Source organism: Miniopterus natalensis, chromosome 2 (genome assembly GCF_054644295.1).
Source record: "Miniopterus natalensis isolate mMinNat1 chromosome 2, mMinNat1.hap1, whole genome shotgun sequence".
NCBI lineage: Eukaryota > Metazoa > Chordata > Mammalia > Chiroptera > Miniopteridae > Miniopterus > Miniopterus natalensis.
The window spans coordinates 94,010,787-94,021,387 of record NC_142082.1 but is presented as its reverse complement, the minus strand read 5'-3'; the positions used below and the strand labels follow the sequence as shown (position 1 = coordinate 94,021,387).

The 10,601-nt window shown below is 39.7% G+C and overlaps 1 pseudogene; it reads right to left on the bottom strand.

The window, feature by feature from the left end:
• Nucleotides 1-2,945: 2,945 nt before the first annotated feature.
• Nucleotides 2,946-3,911, bottom strand: LOC107536972 (procathepsin L pseudogene; annotated as a pseudogene).
• Nucleotides 3,912-10,601: the final 6,690 nt, after the last annotated feature.

Here is a 10,601-nt window from a genome sequence, read left to right as displayed (position 1 = left end):
TCCATTTCATTTAGCTCTTCTTCTGGAAAATTTTCTTGCTCTTTCATTTGGGGCTTGTTTCTTTGTCCTCCTGTTTTTGCTGCCTGTTAGTTTTGTTTTTATGATTTAGGTAGATCTCCTACAACTCCCAGTCTTTAGAGAGTAGTCTTATGTAATAGCTGACCTTTGAGACCCAGTGGCATGGTCTCCTTGATCACCAGACCTGAGTACTATAATAATGTCTGTTGTGCGTTTTGTGGGCCCTCCTGTTATAATTGAGTCTTGATTGCTATTGTCTCATTCGTGTGAGAGTTCACCCCTCACACTGGCTGACAGTGAGGCTCAAACCTCAACATAGCATGCAGGCTGCTGTGCAGGTGCTTATCACATGAGAATTCACCTCAGCAGGGTTTGGAGCCTGCCAATATCTCCCTGTGGATATACTGCTTGTGAAGCCTATTGGATCCTGCTCTGTTGTTGTCTGAAGCTGGCCACTAGGTTTATTGGTTTTAGGCCTTTTTGGATGGTCTTTGGTGCAGGCCAATGTCAGACCCTGTTCATGACTGGCCCTGAGTACTTCTTTGGAGCTATCAGTTATCCATAGCTTTTGGCTCCCTCTGCTGGGGTTGGATGAGTGTGGAAATACCAAGCTGTGCATCAATCTGCTTTTCCTAGACCCAGGCCCAAAAGCAAGTCAGGCAAAGACTCTAAGCACCCAGAGGTTTGCCTCTGCCTGCGATCTGATCTTTAGTCCCAGTCACTTAATGAGCTGCATGCTGTATAACTCAGCAGGGTGTAAATTCCACAGGGTAGGCCCAGCAGGTTTCCAATGGGTGGGACAATTTCTTTCCCCTAGGGCTAAAAGATGTTAAAGGTCTGCCTGAGAAAGATTGTCTCTGCAGTATAGGGGAATGACTCAGCACAGGAATCCAGATAGCTGTCCCCTCAAGCTTTCTCCCCAGAGCCACCAACCCCAGCCTCTCCTCACACAGCTCTAATCCACTCTGCCCTTCTTCTGCTGGAGCCCGAGGTGAGTGGCTGCACACGAAACTTTGTGCTTTGGTCCTTTAAGAGGGTGCCTGCATTTCCAACTGTCTCTCCCTGGCAGACAGAAACCCCACTGCTTTTCACAGCCAGATGTTATGTGGGCACCCTTCCCAGTTCTGGTGCTCTGGGCTGGGGAACCCGGTTTGAGTTTTGACTTCAGAATTCTCAGTGGGAACCCCCCTCAGCTAAAACATTCCTTCAGAGCTTCAGCTGCTGCCTGTGGGAGCCCAGCCAGCCTTCTTGCAAACCCATACTTCCCACCAGCCTTGATGTGGCCTCCTCTGTAAGTCCTTGGTTATAAGAGTTCTCTCCAACTAGTCTTCAGTTGATTATTCAGGATGATTTTTCTATATTTTAGTTGTAATTCCAGTTTGGTCCTGGGATAGTGTCAATGTAGCTGCCATTTAATGTGCTGCCATCTTGGAGTCACCATTTACATCTAACCCAGTTGCTGGCATATTTGAGTTTATGCATATCATCTTACCTTACATTTTTCTATTTGACCTACCTGTGTTTTTTTAATTCCCTTTCTCTGCTTTCTTGTTTTCCTTTGTGTTGGTTAACTAAGTATTTCTTAATATTCCTGATACTCTCTAGGTTTTTCTACTTTCTTTTATTATTCTCCAAGATAACTATTTTCTCAGGCTAGAAGTTACCTGATGTATCTTCAACTGTTTACCACTTGATTAATTTTAACCCCCTTTACTTTCCTCTGGCCCTTTTCCATTATTGTGATTTTATATTTTAACTTCTACTTTCTTAAACCACAGACAACAATATTGTTTTATTTTTGTTTCGTGGGTTTAGTAGTTACATTTACCCACATATTTACTTTGTCTATTACTACTCATTCACTCAAGTATTTCCATATTTTCATTTGGGCATTTTTTCTTCTTCCTGAAGAATTTATTTTGACATTTGGTTTGTCTGAAAATATTTTTATTTTGCCTCCATTTTTGAAAGATATTTTTGTTAGACATTGAATTATATATATGACATTATTTGATTTCAATACTTAACAATTCTGGCTCTTTTTAAAGTGATGAAAGAGAAGTTGTAGTTTTATTATTTGCTTCTTTAAAGAAGTTATTTTTTTCTGGCTTCTTTTGAAGCTTTTCTATTTTGTCTTGTCTTTGTTCAGTAAGTTTGCTAAGATCTGCCTTTGTGTGACTTTCTTGTATTTATTCTGTGTAGGTTCCCTGCTCTTCTTGAATCAATGAGTTGATTTCATTTATCACTTTGGGAACATTCTAGGTACTTATCACTGGAAATATTATCTTATTCTCTCTTTTTGCTCTTTCTGGAACTGAAATTACATATATATTAGAACATTTCACTGTATCTCATGTGTCTCTGACAATTTTCCTTATTTTTCTATCTATGATTTAATTCAGATATTTTCTTTTTTTGCACATAAAGTTAAGTTTTATTTTAAAAAGTAAAACTTTATACATACTTTTAAAACATGAAATTTTAAAGTTATCAAGCAAGTCAATCATACTGTTTACAACAGTAATTAAAGAAGTGGTGACATTTTACCAGTGTAAAATATCACAGAATTCAAATCACAACTTGGATTTTCAATGATTCAAGTGTTTTTGTTTTTGTTTATTATTAATCCTCACCAGAGGATACTTTTTCCATTGATTTTTTAGAGAAAGTGGAAGGAGGGATAGATAGATAGATAGAGAGAAACATTGATGTTAAAGAGACACACTGACTGGCCAGGGATGGAGCCTACAACCGAGGTACATGCCCCTGACGGGACTCGAACCTGCCATGTAGGCTCTAACCACTGAGAAAACCAGCCAGGGCAATAATTCAAATGTTTTATCTCACACAATAAGGTATGGTCAGTTTTAAGATAAAACTTCTGATCTGGATATTCTGTTCTCAATCAAGTTTTTATCACCATTATCTCACACAGTAGAATATCTGGCTGTGCTGGTGATTCTACAGTGCTTGCTCTTTCCATCTGTATGTAGCCATTCCCACCCTAAGCTGTATCCCAGCTGCTCTTGACAAGCGAGTATTTACTGTTATCTTATTTTGCAACTTCAAAGCCATACCCATCCACCAGAATGCCATGATCCAGGTCTTCACTGCTGCAGTCTCGATCATAAGAAATGGTTTCTTCATAGAAACTATCCTGGCCTACATCTATAGCAACAGAGTTGCGCCCCACAATTACCCTTGCCTTACTAAGGGACCTGTCCCTCCAATGGATGTCCACCAAGCCAGTGTCACTGGCAACAGAATCCTTGGGCTTGTATTTGCAGGATTCAACCTTCGCATGATATGTATAGGATTCCTCTGAGTCCAGGCCTCCTTGTACTTAACATACTATAAGGTATTATCCATTCAGCCACAATTGCAGCCCTCATTGCCTTGAGACTGAGAGCAATCCACAAGGTTCTGCTCACTCAGTGGAATAAATTTGACAATTTTCCAGAACCTTCTCCTTCTGGGGCACCAGTTGCACTAAAATTCCAACAAGAATCACACACAACCTGATCCTTCACAGGAGTTACATAACATTTTTCTTTCTAGTACACAGATGGGGGGATCTCCACAAGGAGAAGTTCTTAAATGCTTTCTTTTTTCTTGTACTTCTGGTTTTGAAGACCATCCATCACCTGACTGAATTCTTCATTGATTATGTTACCAAAAGCATTTATTGCCATGGTGAAGCTGTTTCCCTTGGTTGTATTCCTGGTTGTGCAGTTCAATCATCTTCCTATTTTTCTCCCACAGTGCTCTTCCCCATCCTTTTCATTCAAGTCATATAATTTTCTGTGTGTTGCCTTACACTGGTTCCATTGTGCATCTAAACGCCCATCAAGTTCTGGAGCAGCTGAAGCTATTCTTAAGAAAAGGACAATCAGGAAGAGAAAGGATTCATGTTTCAAAAACTGCTTCCAGAGGATATTTATGGATGCAGGGAAGGGTCACCCTAAAGCCCAGTGGTTGGGGCTCAGGCTGCCTTGTCCACTAGGCCAGGCCTGGGGAAGGTGTTTCCTGGGACCCACAAACCCTCTATCCCAAGGATGGTTCCCTGGTGGCCCCTGGATACTTTCTATTGATCTTATACCTTTTAAAAGAGGAACTTTGAAGATAAGATAATGGCATATCATGCCTGTTTTACCTATTCCTAGTACATATAACCAGGTATACATCATTAGATACCTAGGTGCCAGACTAAAGTGAGTTTTCATTACACGTTGACTTCATATTTTTCTACTTGTACACAAATATGAATAAATTATATGCAGCTAAATCATGCCAAACCAAAATCAAACACAATGATTATATTTGTACTCTAATATAATTTCACTAAATACAATCCATAATATTAAGGCAATTTGAAAAGAGTGGTACATGGATTGAGGGAAACTTTATTGAAATATGCAAAGTATATAAATATTTTTAATATAGTTCTAATAACATGTTACTTCTACCTTGGGAGTTCCTTCTTTCACCATTAACCCCCTTCAGATATAACCTTTGATACACAAAAATGTATGCAGTATAAGTTTTTGTATAAACTGCTTTGTCTTAACAAAGGTTTATTATACTATAATAGTGAAATCTACCTATGAATCATTTTATATTTGCTTATTAGGACAACATTCCTCTTTGTTAAGCACTTATCTATAATTTTTATTGGGATGGCAATTTTGTAACTATGAAAGTTTCAACATGTGCTTAGTCTAATCACTTATTTTAATAATCTCTAAATTATTTCCTTGTCCAGTTAATTTTTTTTCTTTATAATTTTTAAAAAGTCATTTCAAGAAAGACTATAAAACTATTTCAATTTAAACTAAATATTTTTCCATAAAAAATAATAAAAGATGTAATTTTCACTTCATGTGAAAATGCAGGATTTCACTCCTCTCCAGACTATCATGTTTTTCTCTCTCCTTGTAGCTTAAGTTTCAGGTGTCATTAAATTAAATTTTTATGCAGTGGAAATAACCCAATTTATCAAACTTCAGTCATTGAGAAAACCAACTTACCACCTTCAATGTTACTATTAATTCAGTACTCCAGGTAAGAGCTTTATTGCCAAGCATCATTCTTTCATCTCTGTGGGCCACTCACAGAGTTATTTACTAAAGGATCTTGAGGTAGTGTGGGTTTTTTTCCCTCCAGATAAAGAATCCTAAAAAAGACTCCGTCCAGAGAGAACCAGACACAAAGATGTTGACTGTTGCTTCCAAGCAGTGTAATTTAATACTAGGGGGAAACACTCAGTGTTGGCTTCTGAGCATCAAAATATAGACTTTACAACAAAATAACTTACTTTCTTAATATAGGTTATCAAATATAAAGAATGGGTTGAGCAATTGTGCAGCCTCTAGCATCTTACACTGTAAATAGAAGTAACCCAGATTCAAAAATAACTTATAGATCCCTCAGTCAATCACATAAAGGCACTGCTAAGAAGAACATCTTAGTCACAACAAAGACAGCTATTTTCAGGGAGGGCACTGCAGACAAAACCTGCTTAAATCTGCAACTGGCTCCAAAAGCCCTGCACCCTGGGAGAGAGCCCAGCAAAACAAACCCCACTGCCTAACTTTCCGTTGAGGAAGGAGGCAAAGCAACCGTTTTTAGACATCAGCTGTCCAGGGAGTCTCAGGGCACAGAGGTGGCACAACTGCACCTTTGAATTAATACACAAGACATACATAATTGGCTTTTCTCCAAAACCCCACATTTTACTGCTGGCAGCAGGAAATGAAGGAATGGTAACTGGTGGGCCCAAAGGAGGAAGAAAAGTATCTTCTTAAGGGTCTCAGAACACAGACCACAAAGCTGCCTGCTGGGATCATGGGCATCTATACAGGGCCTACCTCCTTGTCTGTCTGCTGATAGGAAGTGGACGGGCCACACTGGCCAGGACAGGAGAAGTGCTATAATCTGGAGAAGACCAAAGCGCCTTCTAAATGTCAAGCTGCTTCAGGTTGGAGCCTCATTTAAAGTCCCTGGTGAAGGGGAGCTTCTGGGTTGGTGAACATGTGAAATTAGAGAGACTGGTGGCCTCAGAGGGAACGTGGAAGCTCTGGGCCCTTTTCCCATGCCTCGCCCTATGCCTTTCTTCTATCTGGCTGGCTGTGAGTTATTTCCTTCTAAATAAACCAGTAATCTAATGTTATCTAAAATGTTAAAGATCGAAGAAGACATCCTACAAATACAGCAGACTCTTTAATGGACAAAATAGCATCTGCATTTAAAGTCGTGTTCTTTAGAAATACAATGAAAGACATTCTTTCCAATTCTTTTCAAGTTTTCAGACAGTTTCATGTTCCAGAAAGAAAACCCCTTCCTCTCATATGGTTTGAACAATGAAAGCCACCCAACAGTGAAAGAGTTGCCACTGAAGATAAACCTGAAACTGTCTAAACTATCCTACATCAACAATGAAATAATCATCTCACCAATGGAATTTCCAAAGAGTGAAACCACAAAGAAAATTTTAAGACTAATCACATATATTTGCAAATCAGATACTCCATTCCACTTGACCTTACAATGATCCAGCCACCAGAGTTCTGTTTTTTGTTGTTGTTGTTATTTAAGACAAAGATTAATTTAAGGTTTTGGTTGATATTTACATTTTAAAAATAATTTATATGCCAACGCAGAACATGATAGGAAATAATCCAATTTTTATAATGTTCCTACTAATACAACCTCTTTGGAAGAAAATAAAATAGGCCCTGGTGAAGTTATCATGCACAGTTTCTAGAATACAAAAAACCAACCAAACAAAAACTACTGTGTTCATTCATTGCATCATGTCAGATAATTTTAAAAATTGGAAAAAATTTGATTCTATCTTACATTAAAGTGAATCATCTTTCAAAATCACTTTGGTCCTCAAATAAAATGTAAATGGTTATTAATATTTGCAATTTGAAACGGGAGTTTTGGTAGCAAAAAGTGATATGGCTATACTGCCATTGGTCACCATTGCACAGGAGCAGTTCTGGAGGAAGACACAGAGTGGGAGGATGAGGGTCCACATTGCCTGCTTCTTTTGAACTCTCAGGCTCTGAGTGAGTGGTAATAGGAGGACTCAGAGCATGGCACTGACTCATCCTCAAGACAGTACCTACAATAGCTCTGTTCCTTTGTTTTTCATATGCCGCTAAGAGTTTTGAGGCTGGGAAACCATTTGGTCCCTGCTCCATTTTTCAGAGTTCTCTGTTACTAACATATCACCACTGAGATGTAACCACTCAGTGGCTTATTTACTTATTTGCTCATTTATTTATTCATCTAATGTTTATTGATTATTTATAGTGTTCCAGGCACTGTTTTACAGAAAATAGGACAGATGCCTGAAGTCTGCTTTCCACATTGGATGATGCAAAAATAACAAGAGATCATTAGAATACAGTTGCCATCTGCACAGGAAGTTATGGAAGTCACCAGCTAACTCAGTCTAAAGTTGGGATAAAAGGTTCCTAAAATAAACCGTCTTGAGGACATGTTAGTTGAGCAAAGTCTTAATTTTAAATGTTTTGATTCATGAAACCACTGAGAACCAATTAATGAAACCTCTATACATTGCCTTGCGGAGCCAGGTGTGGGTTCCGATTAGTAAAGATATTTTAGTTACCAGGTCATTGGCCCGTATACTTTCCACCCAGCCCACGTTACTTCTTTTAAAGTGGAGGACATTTGATAGCTATTTTGGGCACATAATGGAGAAGGTAATAAAAAGTGACCCTGAAAATGTAAATAGCTGAATATACTTCTTGCTCTGTCAGCTGAGAGGCCTAGAAGCAATGATACTCCAGGAGCGTTGAGCAAACCTGGTGCCCAGATCCCGGTTTTAACACTATTCTCAAAGAACCTGAGCTCTTTGCAGAAATAGCTGATTCCAGGGCTGAGACAGGAAATATCAAAGAGAAGCCCGGGCATCTGTAGTGCCAGTACATAAGGAAGTGCTTACCAAAACCACATGACAATGATGGGGTTATGTCCAAGGGATACAAAAGCCAACTGAAAGTACCCCAATGGCCAGATCAGTGCAGTGTGAGCAACTAAGTTCTAACACAGTATCATATCAAAACTGAAATTTTAGAATAAATGTCCATATTGATATTTTTAGATCAATGATTAATTGAATAAACAAATAAATGAAAGAGAATAGTTAAATCTGTGCAGAGTATTTTCATGTAATTTATTCAGATACCCTGCATTCCATGAGGCAGAGCATATCTCCTCATACCTTAAGTGTGGGCCATGCATAGTGGTGTCATTCCCAAAAATGACATGAGGACAAGGCTGGGGAAAGTATATGCACAGTGGAGAAACCAGACCAACATGACCTCAGCCACATCAGTAGTGTGAAGTCATGTTGATACCGTGCATCCTTGGCATGATTTGAAGAGAAAGGCAGGTCACCTCTGTGGTCTCCCCCCAAAACTTGTAATGTCAGTCTCCCCACAAGAAAAACACCAGACAAATACAAATTGAGCGGTATTCTACAAAACTCCTGACAAGTAGCCCTCAAAACTGTCAAGGTCATTGAAAACAAAGCTAGTATGAGAAACTGTCACACAGTCCAAAAAACATAATGACTAATGTAATGTGGTTTCCTGGGTGAAATTCTGGAATAAAATAACACAAAACTTTAGGTAAAAATTTAAATAATCTGAATAAAGTACGGGGTTTATTTAATAATAATGTATCAATATTGTTTCATTGACTGTGAAAAATATAGTACAGAACTATATATATATATGTTAACAATAAGGAGAACTGGGTGTGGGGTACAGGAACTCTGTATCTTTGCAAGTTTGTGTAAATCTATATCTATTCTTAAGTAAAATATTTATTTTAAAAAGAGATAGAAATTTATAATTCCCTTCCACTTAGTATTCTGCTCTCCTTATCCATCACAAAACTGGGATGGGAAGGACTCCTTTAGATGGCAAGAGTGAAGGGATTGTGAGCTCTCATCCCCGCAATCTGAGGGCTTCTCCCTCTGCCTTTTGAGAGGCAAGAGGGGCTTCTTGTGTCAGAGGAGCCTCTGTCAGATGAGCCCCTACCTCTGGGAGAGACGTGGATATTCTGAAGGGGTGAAGCCTCAAAAGAGGAGCAAGTTGTCACACCCTAGAATGCCTGGTTACCGATCATCATGATTACCTGCGATTACTTTCTATATAGAATTAAACATATATACTCTTTCAAAAGAAAGGATGATTTTTTGAGTGAAACATTTTAAAATCACCCTTTGCTCTTTATGAGTACACAGGGATAACATGTTTACAGTCATAAAAATATAGCACAAATAGGAGAGACAGATCTTTTGTCCTCACTTAAACAATGGACATTTAGAAAATTTTAGATTGCTGCTGTCAAGTCTCAACACCACCATCTATATAAGCTGTGGCAACCCGAAGCTGTGGTTCAAACTCTAAGATGGAACCTCTGAGTCAGTCCCTGCTCTGCCGAACCAGCCTGAAGGTCAGCCAACATCAAGGAGCAGCCGCCGAGTGCATGATCAGCTTCCTCCTCCCTGGGGGAAGCGCCTGGCCTCGCGGCTGGGGCAGGGCTGGAAGCACTGTAGCATTTCATCCTGTGGACCTGCTTTCTGTTCTCCAACTGCCTCTGCTCCCACCAACCCTTCACTCTCCCAATGTGACAATGTCTCTATGCCAACCCTGCTTGTCTGCCCTCTGACATGAAGTGTGATTTTCATTCTGGCACATTCATCTCACCAGGCCCAATTCCTGTACCCTCTGTGACTCAGGAGAACTACCCGTGGTGGGCTCGGCACTTTTCAGGATACCGAACAGATCCACAGGCACATTATTTACAGATATGTGTAGGGGTTATTAGAAGGCATTCTGCACCCTTCTTAATTGTCTCCACTAACCCCACCTACCCCCAGCCCTCTACAGTTTAATAAGCACCACTGGCTTCCCACACAATTACCCCTACACATATCCTGAAAATAATGTGCAGTCTCCCTGACAGGGTTTCTGACCCCACTGAAAACCACCACTGATGTGCATTACCTTGCTGGTGACAGCCTTTTGCTCCACAAAGCGCTGAGCGCAGGTGATCAGGCCACATTCACGGGACAGCATGGTGCAGCATCTTAGTTCTTCCCTAGTAATGAGTGAAAGTCTGTTAGTTGGTGCCTACTTTCTGTTCCATGATTCTTTATGAGAGGCTGCTGGACACAGGGCCTCACCTTGTCCACTCTCACTGCCATACAGCCACCAGTGCCAGTTGTTAAATATTTTGAACGTCACTCCTGGGGGTGAGAACTGCGTGGATGGATTGGATTAGAACCTTTGACAAAGGATCTGGAGTGTCTATTTTTTGACAACTCACCAGATGGAACACTATTGATCAAGACCCCTTTTTATTTCTGCTGAGCATCTTCAGGTAAAGAAGTCAGTGTGTGTGTGTGTGTGTGTGTGTGTGTAATTGTAGATTTTCCTGGCTATACTGAAGTAGTAAGACAAGATAAGGTAGTTTCAAAGAAAATAATATGCAGGCTACTTATCAAGAAATATGATTACTTATCCCAATTAATCTTATGC